We start from the raw sequence: 16,261 nt of genomic DNA on the forward strand, positions 1-16,261 counted from the left end.
TGATTCTAGAACGCGAGCAAATCAGGCGCATATAGGCTGAAATATTACTGGGCTTGGAACAATTGACCTCTCACACGAAGTTGAACATCAGAAAAACTGTTCTGAAAGCAAGCGGAACGAGATTTTCGGGTCGCGAGGCGGCCCTGCTAGCGATAAAATCGCGATGAGTCTTCCTTTCGCGAGCCAAATTTTTAAATAAAACGAAAGACTTCTTCAAAAGTCCAAAATATTAGCGGAGCTTCGGCGCGAGAAGCGCGCCAGCGGAGCACCATGGGTAAGAACATTTGGTAAACCATCCATCCGAGAAAAGTTGGTTATGACGTTGCGTACGCCCGTACACTCTTTGGGGAGTAGGGAAGGGAATCAGGTGTCAGCCCGTCCGGGGGAGGAGTATGTTATAAATCGCGCGATGCATTTGTGCAACCCGCCTTTTTCTTGGCGGGAAATCGCGCAAGAAATGGCGTGGCTGTCGTCGCGTTCAAAAACATGTTTACTTCAACTACTTTATTGCATAAGGATTTTGTGACCGTAGTTAAATTTGCTTGGGAAGAATTTGTTTTCCACGCCTAATCTACTATGGCCAAAGGTGATTTCTATTTATTAGGTGTACAAATGAGACTATTAACCTGATGTAAGATTTTAGATGTTGTTTCATTTTTGCACTGTTTGCAAATTGTTTTTTCTCTTAAGTCACCCAGCCCCACCCTTAAACGTCATATGGATCTCGCCAGTTCACCGATTTGTGGATTACAAGTTTATTGTTTGATTTAAATTATAAATTAATTACTAGAGCTACGCTTTTAGCCCTGGCTAAATCTATCTATTACTTGAGAATGTAAACAAGAAATCACCGTCGGCGGTGTGGTCCGGAAGGAAATCTTGTCGAATCAATATGACAGTTCTATTGTCTTTTGAAGAAAAAACAGATGACGCACGCGCGTGCGTATAATAGGGACACTGTCCCTTTGATGGGGGCGAAATGTCAGATCGTGTATTTGAGCCCACGTTGCTAGTGACCTGATAGTGGTCTTCACATGTCCCATTTTGATAGCTGTCAATTGACCTTAATTGGCTTACGCATATAACTTTAGACTTCTGGAACCCGTCTGACAGCCCTGGCCGGTGAAACAGAAGTGTCATTTCATTTTCATTTTTAGGTTGGTAAGTGCGACCAGGAGCCTATTATATCAGCTTATATGTAGGGGAAAACGACTGGTCTTTCATCTGAGCCCGAGAGATGGTCATGTGATTACTGTCAGCAAATGTCTGATTTTGACAGCTGTCGATTCATCCTCATACGGATCTAATGTAACATTTGACTTCAGCTTACATGAAGCGTGTGTACGGGTGGGCGTACGTTACGTCATAACCAAATTTTCTCGGATGGATAGTTTACCAAATTTTCTTACCCATGGTGCTTCACAGGCGGGCGCTTCGCGCGCGCGAGAGCTCCGCTATTTAAGCAATAGAAAACGTTTTCCGTGTTTGCATAGCCTGATATAAACACGAGAGGAGTTAGGAGAATCGAGACAGTTATGCAAACCCGAGACGAAGTCGAGGGTTTGTATAACTGTGGAGAATTCTCCCAACCCCTTGAGTGTTTATATCAGGCTATACAAACGCAGCAAAAAAGTTTTCTATTGCTTTTATAAAATAACTTTCCCGAGAAAAACGCAAAACTCTTTGTTATGGCACTGATTAAAAGAGAAATTCTTACCAGTCGCGAAGTCGTGTACACGAAGGCTTGCACGCATAATCAGTTCTTGTTTTGCAAAAAGATGCTTTCCAAAATACGGATTTTTCCCGCTTAAAATGTCAGCTTAAGCGAAAACAAAATTGACACAGCTTGTTTGCAAAGATGTTCCAAGTTTCAGCCGACGAAGGAATGGGTAAGTAAAGTCAACTTGTCGAGTTTTGAACTCCAGAACTTTTTCAAATTTGTGCTTTCCCTGATTAGCGCGCGAAAAGCAAAACATCTTGATGTCACAACCATGTTTACATACTCTCATGAAAACACTCCTCTCGGCCAATCAGAGCGCGCGTACTATCTTAATTAGTTATTTTATAAAACGCAATATATCCATTTACAATATAAGAATCATTTTATGGGACACTATACGGCGCTGTAAAAACAAAAGTCCGGGCATTGATCTACTAAAGAGGTACTATTCCCCAATAATGCACTGCCCATAATACACCTTGTTTTCCCCAAAAAGGTTGCTTAACCATTGCCTCACATTTTTTCTTGGCGATATTAAGTCCTCCCTAGGAGAATTGAAGACAATGTTTAAGACCCTGTTTACATGGAGTGGGGGACTCCGGTCTAGTGGGGTAATTAAGTTTCTTTTGTTTTGTGTCCCCCAGAGCGTGAAAACAAAAGAAACCAACCCTACTAGACCGGGGTCCCCCACTCCATGTAAACAGGCCCTAAATGCAAGATTTTAGGGGAACAGATAGCGTGCATTGATATGTTACAAGCGTACATAACGCGTCCCATGATATGTCTGCTAAAAAGTTTCTTAAAATTACTGGTTCTTTTTATATTCTTAGCTTACAGTTATACTTGAGGTTGCAGATTGCCACACAATAAAGGTAAGATATTGCTCTTGATGACGTTTTATACATTTTGAGATCGGCTTGAAATTTGTGTTGAATAATTTTTGCTATGTGCTCATCCGATTTTACTTGCGTGAACAGATACACGAGCCAAGTTTGTGCTAAGCGAATTGCTATTAAGGATGAATTTTATGGGTTTTTTTAAATAGATAAAAAAAAAAATCGAGAAATAATTTCTCTGTGTGTTGTGGGTTCTTTGATTGATAACATTAGCTCAAACCACGATCCTGAGACAACAGCATCCAAGGTGACTTTAATGCCTCTCACATTAATACACCGATAACTTCTGTGAATGTCGGCGAATTTTATAGAATTTACTTTTAGGTTCAGTTTTGGAGCATTTTTCGATACGCAGATAATGAATTTTATTTGAAAGTGTGTTTTTCTGGTTATTCTAAATTTGCGCTCTAAGTTTACTACACAGAGGTCTCCAATTAAAGTATTGTTTTTACTTTGAAAATTCGCGGTCGTTTAAATGGGTTAATAGCTACAAACTCTGACGAATGAGATTGAAGGAGAAGGATCAATCTTCACAGGACTATGCGTGAACAACATTCTGATGACTTTTTAAAGCCGGTCGGCAAAAGCAGATCCCGCAAATATCCACAAGGGTTAAAAAAAATCCAGCTGTTTACAACATGGACAACATCTTGAATTTCAAACAGCAACGCACGCAAGCGCATTCTGTTTTTGTCTAGACGTTTCCCGCCCGTTCGCCTCGAATACGTCACCGAAGTGAATCGACCGAGAGGGACTGGGGAAACGCCGTACGGGGACAGGGCAAGTGTCTTCTCATTTTTACTTGTTATTGAGATTTTGCAGTGAATCTAAAGAATCGGTGATAACACAATAATAAGATATTCACAGCCGCTTTCATGAATAACAAGGACACAGTTTTCAAAACAAATTCTAAAGAAAATGAATTACGGGAGAACGCGTGTAGATGTTTTGCTCATGCAGCTTTTTTTGCCTGTCTCCGGCTCTGCGTCTGCGTGATTTCGGCTTGTAAGGCCCTGTTTACATGGAGGTGCGGGACCACAGACAGGTGAGGTAACATGTGGCGGGTGACCCCACCTATCTGCAAAAGTGATCAATTTAGTATGAGAGAAAACTAGACAGGCGGGTTACCCGCCCTAAGCTGGTTACTTCACCTTCCTGGGGTCCCCGACCTCCATGTTAACAGGCCTTGAGACGCAAACAATTGTTTGCGTATTACTAATGCAAATTGAACCACGTAAGCGTTACAGTTTATGAAAAACTCGTAAAGCCGTGATTTATAGTATTAAACAAAGTATGACCTAGGCTCCCTTTAAGTAATCGGCCCAAGGAGTAAGGTTTTGTAAAAAAGGCAATATTACAACTTAATCGGTATCAGGAAGCTCATCATTGTTTTTTTGTTGTCGTTGTTGTTGATGCTCTTTTTGTTTCATGTTTGTGTTGCAAGAAGGGTACTCCATCTCAGAAAACGGTCGTGACTTTTTAGGCGCCGTCCACACGTATCCTTTTTTATTTGAAAACCGAAACTTTTTCTTCGTTTTCAAAATGAAGAAAAAAAATAGTCAATCGCGTCCACTCAGGTGAATAATTTTTGCATTTCCACTAGAGAGGAAACGCAAAAGTGACAGAAAACGTTACCACCTTTGATGGGAGCATGCGCCTTTAGTCGAATCCAAATCTGCGACATGTTCAATTACGATAAGATTGGATCCAACACCAGGGCGCAACCGTTTTCAAAAACCTCCTTTTACGTCCAACCACACGAGTAAAGCAAAACGGCCGCGTTTTCAAAAATCTGCACCCTGGAGAGCATTTGTGAAGCGATCAGTGGTAAGCGTTTTCGAGCTCACCGGATACGCGCGGACGGTAGGCAAACAAGGCGGGAAAAAATCTCGTCTTCAGACAAATACAAGGACATATCATGGAGTTGTTTAATGAGATTACTGTTAATTTTTTGTACTTCTGTGTACAAAATTAAAACTGTTTTTAATATTGCTTGCACTTCTAGCATTCGTTTGAACAGAATTGAAATACAAATTAGGCCATGTTTGTTGTCTTCTCGGGAATCAACTGTAACAGTTCCTTTTATTGACAATATCATCCGGAATCTCACCTTTTTATAAATCTGGCTATGATGTCCAATGTGTTAAGTTTTAATTTTAAGTTAGTTGTTTAACCTTCTACATTATATTGAGACCTAATCCAAACTCACTGACAGACAAGTTCTGGTCATCGTGATCATACGGCGAGCTTTTAATGCAAATGTATTTGCTCTGTCAGTTACAACCGGGGTGCAATACAACATTAAATTCATTAACAATGAACATAGCCTGTGGATTTGGATAATTCGTTATTTTCATGGGTACAAGTGTTGCCATGTTGTTCTCGTCACATCCAAGGTACAAGGTGTTGTAACGACTGCTCTTGAAAACTGTATGACCCCAGTAAAAGTCGGGCTCAAATTTTGCCTCTTCAGATGGACTTGACTGGAACAATAAAAAAAGTAGATTAGAATAGGAAAGGGCTTTTAGAGAGGGTAGTGAAATGAATGGAGTTTGACTTGAGAGGGACATTGGGGGTACTCAATATAACCGTAATACAGTAAGAAAAGTTGGTAATGACCGAAATGTCATCTCGAAATAGACAGAAAAATCTATACCGCATTTATGATCGGTCACCCATTATAAAATACTTAAATTGCATCCATCAGGCGTGTTTGATTATCTCAAACATGTTTGCACCAGAACATCATCCATTGCCAGAAAACGTGAGAAGACAAGCCATTGCTTACTTTATTTTGTGTTGGGTATTATTGTATTGACCTGTATTTCAGGAGAGCTCAAATGAAAGGTATTGCAATACCGTGTAGGATCTACGTTTACTGAATATACCGTCAGCCAAAGGGATGAAAAACCGCATACTGTAGGGCTAGATGATACCAAAATCCCTCACATTACCGCTTAAAAGAAAATCCTCAATACCGTAAACCACGTCCGACTCGCTTAATATCTGAATTCGCGTATTTTTTCAATCTTCATTGTAATTAGGCCAACTCTCTTGCAACTCACTTAGTTTGTCAAATTCATCAGAATTCCCTGGAGGTGAATTCCTAAGAACCAATATCTAAGTTCAGAAAAAGACAAAAAATTTCGTTCTAGTGTCCTCCATATAAAGTAAAATTAGACATTTTCGCATCTTAACCGTGCAGTGACAGAAGGAACAAAGACATTTTTACTCTGCACTCGGTAAAAGAGACTGAACATCTTCATTGATATTCATTTCAAACCCACTGGCCACAGTTTTGAATTGGATCTTTGGGACAGACTTGCCTAAATCGAACAGACTGATGATTCCAAAGCTACAGTCTTCAATAAACGTTAATTTCAGAAGTAAAGCTTTAGCAGATCTTTTATCAGATCACTTGCAGTCCTGCCCTATAATGGGCGGGGGGGGGGGGGGGGGGGGGCGATGGACGAAGAGACGGCTGACATGTAAGGTGGTTGCTAATGGTTTCGGACCCCTATTTTAAACTAAAAGGTTTACAATCACTGCATTGGTTCCTTTTGAGAGAAGTATGTTGCTTAGCATAAGAAAATTATTGTAATAAATTATCAACATACTTTGGTTTACCAAGTTAACCGTTGCTTTTGGTTTTGTCAAGTTGTTTATTGTCACATATGGTGTCGTGTCGTCCACGCTGGTTAAACCGTGATTATAACGCCGATGAAGGTATGTTTCTTGAAAAACGATTAAGACTTGCAACCTTCAGATTTGATGTATGAAGTGGACGACTATGAAGACGAGACATGAATTAATTTTTTTTGCAGTCTTCTAAAAAATCGAGACACCTGAAAGCTGCTGCTGCTTCTCCTTCTTCTTCTTCTTCTTCTTCTCCTTCGTCTTAAGAAAAGCTAGCGCGGTTATTTCTATTAATCGAGGTTACGCCCTCTAACAATAACTTGTTTTTGCCACAACAATGCTTTCGGAAAAAGTCGTAACTAGAATGGCCGCTATCTGGCGTTTTTTTCCCTCCTAAACTACCGCTGGATCACGTGCGCACTACCTTATACTATTGAGGAAATCTTATCCTTCTAGTCGTCCTCGTCGTTTCTAGGCCGGGGCACTGTTTTAATGCTACGAGGGAAAAGGTTTCGTTCAGGAATGACTCACCTGGACAGTGACTTGCTGACCGCCTCCAGCAGCGGTAATATATAACCATGTACCGCCAGGTTCCTAAAAAACCAAATACCAATAATTCATCGCTATGTGTTTTGCTTTTATCACAGCTGAAAAGAAAAAAAAAGTACGCAATTTTAAAGGGGCATATTTGTTGCTTCTTTATGTTGATTCTATTTGAAGTAATATAATACATTAGGGTAGCGAGAAAAGGAATACACATAAACCAGGTAGTCTGCTAATGAGCTCAGAGGCACCTTGTTCTGGTAGTGGACTATCTGGGATGTATTTGTCTACTTATTATTCGCTTCATATAATATCAATTTTTAACAGCCCCTAAATCCAATATTTTCCAGTTCAGTTTTAAAAATTATAATCACCGCCCTCCACCCTCCCCCCCCCCCCACCCCTGCAAAAGAACAATTTTATACATTAAAAACATTCGAAAATACATCCAATTTTTTTTTTTAATTACTGAGTTAAGAAAATTGTTACACCGTCCTGAAGAGCCACAATTACGGCGAACGGCAGCTGTCGACGGCTACAATCCCGCTCCGTGTTCGGTTCTATCGTTGTCGTTTTGACTCTTGCAAAGTTAATTTTCATCTAGTACGATCAGCGTTGCAGAATTGTCAATGTGTCTACCAAGGACTCTAAATTAACGGAGTCTTTTTTTGTTTTTGATCAAATGAAATCTCAGTTAGATGTTTAAGAACTATGTGCCGAAATTCCCTAAAAACAATGCTTTTAACCCGGGGGTGGGGGGAGGGGGGGACCTCCATAAAAATTAGGTGGGGGTGTGCGGCACCCTCCCTGAAACCCTTGTAACTCTATTTCAGACCAAAATGGTCAAAATTGATACCCTATTTCAGACCGTAACGTCTAAAAACCCATTGATACCCTTTGGTAACGCACATACCTGAAAAGACTATATAAGGGAGTAACCCGAGGAGGCTTTTATATAATCAGACTGTCCCTTGCAGACTGTCTTGTGGTGGGAAATCTCTCTTCCTCATAAGTTCGGCCTCTCGAAGATTTTCCCGCCACAGTCACTCCCTCCAAGTTGTATGCTCATTTGAAATGCAAATCAAACTTACTGTTATCACTATTGAAACCACCCATGCAAGTTACCACTGCTGGGTCAGCCGGAGACCTCTGAATCAAGCCGTTGCTTACGATATTCCACAGACGGTATGGGCTGTTTTCAATTACAGGATGTGGTTTGAAGTCTGAAGGCTGTGAGGTTTGTATGAAGTACCCAGGAATGGGATAATGATGCCAGAAATAGGGAAACCAGTTCTCTTTAGGGTGATCTTTACAAAAACTGGATGACTATGTGGCCGGCGAAAAAAAAAACAACATAATATCAACTTTTTTAGAAAGTACTAATCTTCTGTAGCTGGCTTTGGTTAGATCATTTGAAACATTACAACAGCTGAATTTCTTTAAGTATTTTATTTTGCTTGTAAAGCATTTGTACCTTATTTTACCCTTTTTCGTAATTAATTGTGCTCTATTGTCTTAGCAAATTAATCTTCCTTTTTCTTATACCACTTTTTTTTTTGTTTATATTTAATTTTACGAATCTACTGAACTATTTCGTTTATTCAATTCGTATACTTATTTCAGTTTTTTTATTTTTATTTTTTTTATTTCTTACACATCCCGCCCCGAATAGCGTTTGCTGCTTGCGGGTTGTATTTTCGTTATTATTATTATTATTATCATTATCATTATCATTATCATTATCGTTATCGTTATCGTCATCGTCATCGTCATCGTCATCGTCATCGTCATCGTCATCGTCATCGTCATCGTCATCGTCATCGTCATCGTCATCGTCATCGTCATCGTCATCGTTATCGTTATCGTTATCGTTATCGTTATTATTATTATTATTATTATTATTATTATTGTGCTTGTTGTTGAAAAGCTGTACCATGTGCTCAAATACCTTAAATTTGCTTATTAGCTTTTAATTGTGAGGCTTTGATAAGCTGGGGTATGAGACTAAATATGGTTTATTTCACAGTACCTTAGTATCTTCTTGCTTAGAGACAATCAAAGCCTTTATTCGAGAATTCTCTTGCAGTTCTGTGTTATTCGCCAGGTCTAGATAATCATCAAACCTTTTGTCATAACTTTGGAACGTCACATTGTTGGTGCAACTTCATCGGACAGGACGTCAGAGAACACACGTAGAAAATGATGACGCAAGTGTTTTACTTCTTCGCCTTCCTGAAACTGTAAAATGCGCTTTGAGCTACCGAAAGTGACATGCAGATTTTTCGCCACCGTAGTCACGCATCGCCTTTGCATCGTATTGATAGCCCGAAGAGCTGTAACGAAAATTAAATGACGCTACATTACATTAGGTATGTTATCAAAGTTAGTGTTAACGCCAGCTACGGCAATATTTTTAAGTAACAACTAAAACACTGGGCCACGTTCAAACGGCACCAGACGAATATTCACACGACACCGTTTAATATTTTCAGAGGTTTTGCCATCTGTCCATACTCAGAGCGCTACTTTAGCAAATCATGCAAGATGGCGTCTCCCAGCGGAGCTACCACGCATCCTTGTAACCTCACCTTTGCCGTACAAAAATTCAGACGGTTATGTGTTCACACCGCACCGTTCAAATTTTTAACCAAACGAACTAAAAATTTGACCTTGATTTTAGCGTTTAAATTTTTGACTGAGAAGGCGTCTAAATTTCCGCACAAATTATTTGTCAACTTGTCGTGTATTGACAACCCCTAGAATTTCGGTAATTTTCCAACTTGGTTGGGTCCCCCTCGACCCCTGGAAAGAATATTTTCCTCAAATCGACTCAAAAATGTCTTTACACTGTACTTTTATGCAAAAGATAATTCTTTCTGCGACATACATGGAGAGAGATCTTTTTCTTTATGTTAATGCAGGGTCAAAATAATCTCTAATTTGCCTGGTAGAGGTCTGTGTGAGTTAATAATTAACGGTAAGTCATTTAGGTCAATGGACAGGGCACCCAATGGATCTGTTCCTCAAGATATCTATTCTTCAGGCAAATTTTTGCTGGGTGGGAGATGTGGAAGAAATGATATGTTCGTGGGAGGAAACTGTTGCTGGAAAAAGATAATTTAGGGTGTCTGAGGTTATCCAATGTCTAGAATAATTGCTATGTGGTATTTGGCAGAAACCTCTTTCCCCTCCAGCCCCCTCCACTGAACGGGTGAATTTTGTCTTCAGGCCACACCCATTTTCCTACCGAACCCCTCTCCCCCTACCCCCACTGAAGGTCTGAATTTTGTCATATGACCACACCCAAACTGGCCAGTAATATCTGGACATACGTCTGCTGAGAAACTTCCAAGTAACTATCGTGCAAGCCGTGAAAAAAGCACTCAGCCAACCGCAAATAAAAGATCAGCGATGAAAACAATAATTTTTTGCTTTGAAACTCCGATTGACAGTAAAATAACTGATAGCTTGTTCAACAGAACAGCTTTTACTGTTTAATAACTACCAATCTTACTCGGATTTTCCGCCGGAAAAAAACCTCGAAAGGGTTCCCGCCACCCTCCCCGGAAATTGCCTCTTTTTGGACCCTCCTCCCCTCTGAATTTCCGTTACCTTCTGTGGGGGGAGGGGGTAAGGATATTTTCTGGAATTACACATTTGCCATTCGTTCTGGCTAATGCAGGCTATGGTAAAAAACTGACTGCATTTAAAAGTTAATGGTACATAGATTAGTTCTGAATATGATTCGCCCAAATTTATACACAAAAGTGGAACCTATGATAGGCTCTTGAATTTAAGCTAATTCCCAGTCGCCTAAATGAGGTCATTTAAAGCTTAACTGGACGAATTTGCAAGACTTAGTGCTTTTCCTGATCCGTCTTCTGATTGTCAAAAATGAAAAAAAAAAAAAAAAAACAAAGGCCAGTAACATCATCAAACTGAAAAATCAGGATTTCTGAATACAGTTTATGTATGATGAATGCAAGAATGATATAACAACAACAGTCGAATATGCCCCAGTGAAATTCGATTGGATTCAAGAGAGGATAAAGGGGACAGAGAAGGCATCCCCTATACAAACCCTATTCGATAGGTAATTCGTCTCGAGTTATTTTTAAGACCATAGATCCCAAGGGGATTAAGACAACCGCCAATCAAGTAGGGCGAATGTGTTACGCGTGGATGATCCACGCTCAGAACCACTCGTCCTTCACGAATTGACGCAGAAAAATATGGCAGAAGACGCGGAAAGCGATATCGCAATTTGTTTTGTCGACGGAAACAACTAAAGAGAGATTTCTGCTAAAGCTGTGTCAGCGAAACGGAACTTAAAAAAGAATCGCCCTCCCTCTTTTGTACAGAGCTAACAGTACAGCAGGGAAATCCTTAACACGCTCAATATTCTCTCAGGATCATTTATAATTTACAGCTTGAAGAGAGCAATTTCTGGTTTGATATTTATTCTTTTATTAGTCTTTTATTATTCAACAAAAATAACACTTGGCGTCCTACTTGCTTTATTGTACAAACGACCGGTTTCAATAGACCCCCTTTTCCCAGGTGAGCGCCGACTCATTTCGCTTCAATATTTCAGAAATGCTCTCGATCTCTTTGCGCTTTCATTCCCTTTCGCCCTACATGTTTTGCACGGCGTTTAGTCATGCGAAACCTCCACGAAACATCCACGCAGCGCGCGAGGTAACTTTATCCCCATTCTAAAAATAACTCGAGACGAATTACCTACGGAATAGGGTGTGTATGGGGGATGCCTTCTCTGTTCCCTTTATCCTCTCTTGACTGGATTGTAAAAGGCCCCGTCTCTAACGTTTTTCAATTTCAATGATCACCCTGTCTACGCATGCATGAACCCTTTTGTTAAAGAGCTCGTTTCACGGTTGTCTAATACAGTTTCAGCTTACCAGTTAGTCTGCAGTTATAAGTCATTATTCGCAATGAAACTTTAGAAATTACATCAATCAATCGTTACAAGCAACAGAAATGAACCTTGAAAAGCTGATAGGTGAACAAGTTTTCAAAATCCAAAATTACAATCGATTTTAATCTTCTAAAATTTTATACGATCCCTGCTTCCGTTTGTAAAGTTATATTTTGCTGTGTCATTTATACCTTTTCTATCTTTTTGAGCAGTTATTATAATGACACTCAATTTGATGACGGTTCACACTGTTTGAAATTTGATAGATTTCGTCGCACAACTAATCAATAACTACACAGCTACTTACGTAGAGAAACAATGGACTGCATCAGCGGTATGTAACCCTTAGCCGACTGTTGAGCAACTCGATCAGGTTGAGGAATTAAAACACACTGAACACAACTGCGAGTGAAAGGTCTTTTTGTACACAATTAGTCCCGGAACACCATGATAATTAATTATAACTGTCGTCGTGACGTGTCTGACACAAAAAAAGTTAAGGTATTCATGAGGATTGAACAGTGAATCACTTAGACATAATTAGTTCCTCTTTCTAAGAAAGCTTTAAACCGCAAAATCAATACGAATGCAAAGATCGTATTGAAAATATATCCTGTTTTTCACTAAGAGCTATGCTGTTTCAGGTTATCATCAGGCAATACCTTGAGACCCAAATTGCATTATTACCAGTGAATTGTACAAGGCAATTCTCTATTTTAGTGTTTTGTTTTTCAAAGGCAGGTCTCTTAGTTAAAATGAAAACGTAATGCCTGGCTTAATGAAACATGATGAACTGAATTCTTTTTTTTTTTTTTTTTGGAACGTTTGCTGTTCCGGGTTATTATGAAATATAGTAGTTTTATATCAAATTGCATAATTGTCAGCGCATTGCAGGAAACAATTCCTTTTCTTTTCTTTTCAAAGTAAGGTCTCTCATTTGGTAAGAAAGGCAAAACTTCGCAAAGTTAGAATATAAATACTATACTATACTGTAAATAGAAACCTCCCCAGACCCCATGACAATCTCCTAAAAAACCTTACCATTGGGGGATGAGAAAAAAATGGGGCTTACTATATTTAGTTATTAATTCAGATGGAAACTTAATTTACAGACTACTTTTAATGACAGCTGTGTCATGGTTGTAAAAGCGGGCACCCCTCCATCAAGCGGTGACATAGCTCCTTCTCTAGTCTTAACTGGTTTCCGCTTAGCCCTTAAGTTCAAAGAGTGACCAAAAACAAGTTTCTGCGATCAATATCAATAGGTATTAAAAAGAGAAGGTTATAATATAAGAATTAAGAAAATGATCTCCTGAGGGAAAATTTTAACAACAAATTGTTTAAATAAATGTGGACAGAGATCGATCAGTGTGGGGAATTTGTCACTTGGATATTGGAGGGCTAAAAAGTCTAAGGAGCTAGGTTGAACTGCACCATGCCAAAACGCGCCTAAAAGCCCATTTGTCATTTGTATTGTTAGAACATGCGATATTGACTATAAACAGCTAATTACGATAAATTTTCATGCCGTCTCAAGTGACTGAGTTATAAAACCTTTCTTTTAGCCGTATTTGCGTCCATACTGTGACAACCGGCAGCCTTTTTCCGTCTAGAACTACCTAGATTTATTTGGTGTTCCTTTATGAATTCATTTCTTGTCCATATGTCCATATTCAATAACATATGTTGATCAAATTTGTTGATTGTTTTACCACAAACAGAAGAATTCATACCAATATCTTTAATGGGTCACTTGAATGGGTGTTGCATGTTTGCCGTTAGCGGTGCAATATTTGTGTTCGTTACAAAAGTGGTCTCTGTTGTTCTTGCTACGCTTTGCTGATTGGAATGGTCTTCCTTCCAGTGCGTCATTTCCGATGAACTCGATCAAAGTTCAGGCTTGATGCTTCGTTTGTTTAACCAAAATTCAAATAATTAAGAATTCCTATTAAAATCGTTCGCCAAGAGTTAATTGTTGAAACTTGGAGACTGTCATGTGTAACTCATTGGTGTCGAAATTGAGTCGCTAGCAGAAACTCTCTCCAGTTGGTAAGTCCATCGTATAACGGGTTGTGTAGTCATTATTTCGGTGAACTTCCTGATTCCCTGGTCGGAAATAATCCACATTGATGTACTACATGTACACTAAATTGGCTGAGCGAAAGGGGCCCGAGTTATAGGTCACTCTGCCGGTCAAACGTAGGTGCAAGTTTTTCCACATTGTAAAATCAAAGCAGTAACTGTCAAATAATTATGCAGTTAAAAGCGAGCGTAAGGGGCCTGAGTTATAGGTCACTGAGCCCGTCAAACGCAGGTGCAAGTTTTTCCACATTGTAAAATCAAAGCAGTAACTGTCAAATAATTATGCAGTAAAAGCACCTTGCACCATTTTTACATGGATTATGGATCGTCACAGATGTCTGCAGCTCTTACGCCATACTGAAAAAATGAAAACCATATCGAGTGATACGGAGTGATATGGTAGCGATGATGACCGAGAGTAACAGTAACAGTATCTTTATTGTGCCTTACTCTCCATATGGAGGTATCGGTCCGTTTAAAAGTAACAGGCGTCTAACTAATGATGCACGCACCATGAAATAATCAACGGTTTTTATTTATTTATTTTTTTTCTATCTTGGTTAACGGCAACTTATATAACCCTATACTGTGTTTTTTTTTTTTTTTTTTTTTTTTTTAACAGAAAAACCATAACATCTCCAAAACTAGGAGCTAAAAAGGTTTAAAGCAAATAGAATTATAATTATAGAATCGCTCAAACTTCGTCGATGAGATTCGGTTACGTAACAAGAGTAATATAAATTGTGTAAATAAGAATTGACATAAATTATCATTTTGCCGGCACGGAACGGAGAACTAGGTTCTACTGTAGCGTGCGAGGAATCGCGGTTACGGAGTTTGATACAGGGGCCGGCGTTTAGTTATTGGTGTCATTCTACGGTCGGCCTCGCCACGTCAACTTGCTGTGTTTAGTTTAGTTTTCACTTATTCTGTTATAAGCCTTTTTTTTCGTTGCCTTCGGCACTGGTCCATATGTTTCTTACTATTTTATGTAGCATCTCGCCGTTTCTGCTAGTATTCATGTTATTAGGCTTCATTTTATTAGTTTTGCCTTGCCAAAGGCGATGCCATAGCATAGGTTGGGGTTACACGGTTCCTATTTTTCTCATAGCTGCTTTTTTCGGATTTACGTATCCGGCTGTGGCTTGTGGCGTGTTAATTGTTATCCCTTAATTAAAGTTCAGTTAAAGAAGGTATTTACTGCCGGTGCTGCCTGAATTAATGTAAAATTTTCTGGCCCTACCACACATACGCGCAAACCTCTGGCTAGTATACAGGCTAAGAGTAATTCTTGGATGATTCAGCATAAAATTTTAATTATCAGTAAGCAGTTGCTTCAGAAATTTACAATAATGGTCGAGTTAATGTATATTTACTGAGCAAACGAGCTCCTTAATAGTTGATACTGATATATAATGGATGTGGTACGGATATTGCTTCCAAACTGATTCCCACCAATATCGCTTTTTATATTCACCAGGTCCCGGTCGTTCAAACGTTAGATAGCGCTATCCACCGCATAGATCACTATCCAGCGGATAAGTATTTTGGAAACCAATTGCGTTATCCACGATATAGAGATTTTTCCATTGGAACGACTGGGGCCAGAGGGTTTTCTTTGGGTTTCTAAAATACCTGCTATAAACAAGAGTTTGCCATTGCGTTTTTTTCCTTATTTATAAAAGTATAAATTTCATTGTCACAAAAAGAAAGGTCATCTATCAATAGCTAGCCTCCTTTAACCAGAAATTTATTGTCAGGTTATTTGTCATCCCAAAATCTTGTAACATGTTAGAATATGTATAAATAAACTTGATTATCTAAAAAGAACGTTATGTTCTCACCATTTTCTTTGGCCGCCTTCTTGTGGCAAAGAATATAACTTCTTGGTTTGTCCGTCTGAATCAGGAGCTTGGCTATAATCAGCTTTTCCGACTTCTACGAAATGCAGCGTTGTTAGTACCACACGTTGATAAAATAACATCCGCAGTATATTACATCACCTTGGCTTATTGTTGACTTAATTCCCTTATCGGCTTGACCATGTCTAACTGAATCATAAAGACAGTGTCATTATTATTTACTTTGAGATCAGTGTGCTAGTGGACATAGCCTTAGCGCAAGATTTGGCTCACTGTTTAAGGGGATTTAAAGGTTTGTACTGCCCGACAGAACCCCTTGAAATGAAAAAATCAAATTAGAACACCACACCATTGACAGTCCATTTTCACTGTTCTTTTACCACTTGGGATACGAACTAAACGTCAAGAATCTTTTCAAGTCCGGTAAACCATCAACATCACCTTGCTATTTTTAATTACAATAACTAAAGGCACTTTTTAGAAAGATGGTGAATCATGATGATGAATTAGAGGTTACTTTAATTTATATTCTGAAAATCATGAGTTGCACCATCTAGCAATCAGTGACTGAACACTGACGATTCCT

General features: G+C 39.2%; 1 pseudogene; it reads right to left on the bottom strand.

Annotated features, from left to right (window-relative positions):
• Positions 1–4,889: 4,889 nt before the first annotated feature.
• On the bottom strand, positions 4,890–12,184 carry LOC140941950 (uncharacterized; annotated as a pseudogene).
• Positions 12,185–16,261: the final 4,077 nt, after the last annotated feature.

This window comes from Porites lutea, chromosome 6 (assembly GCF_958299795.1).
Source record: "Porites lutea chromosome 6, jaPorLute2.1, whole genome shotgun sequence".
NCBI classification, from domain to species: domain Eukaryota; kingdom Metazoa; phylum Cnidaria; class Anthozoa; order Scleractinia; family Poritidae; genus Porites; species Porites lutea.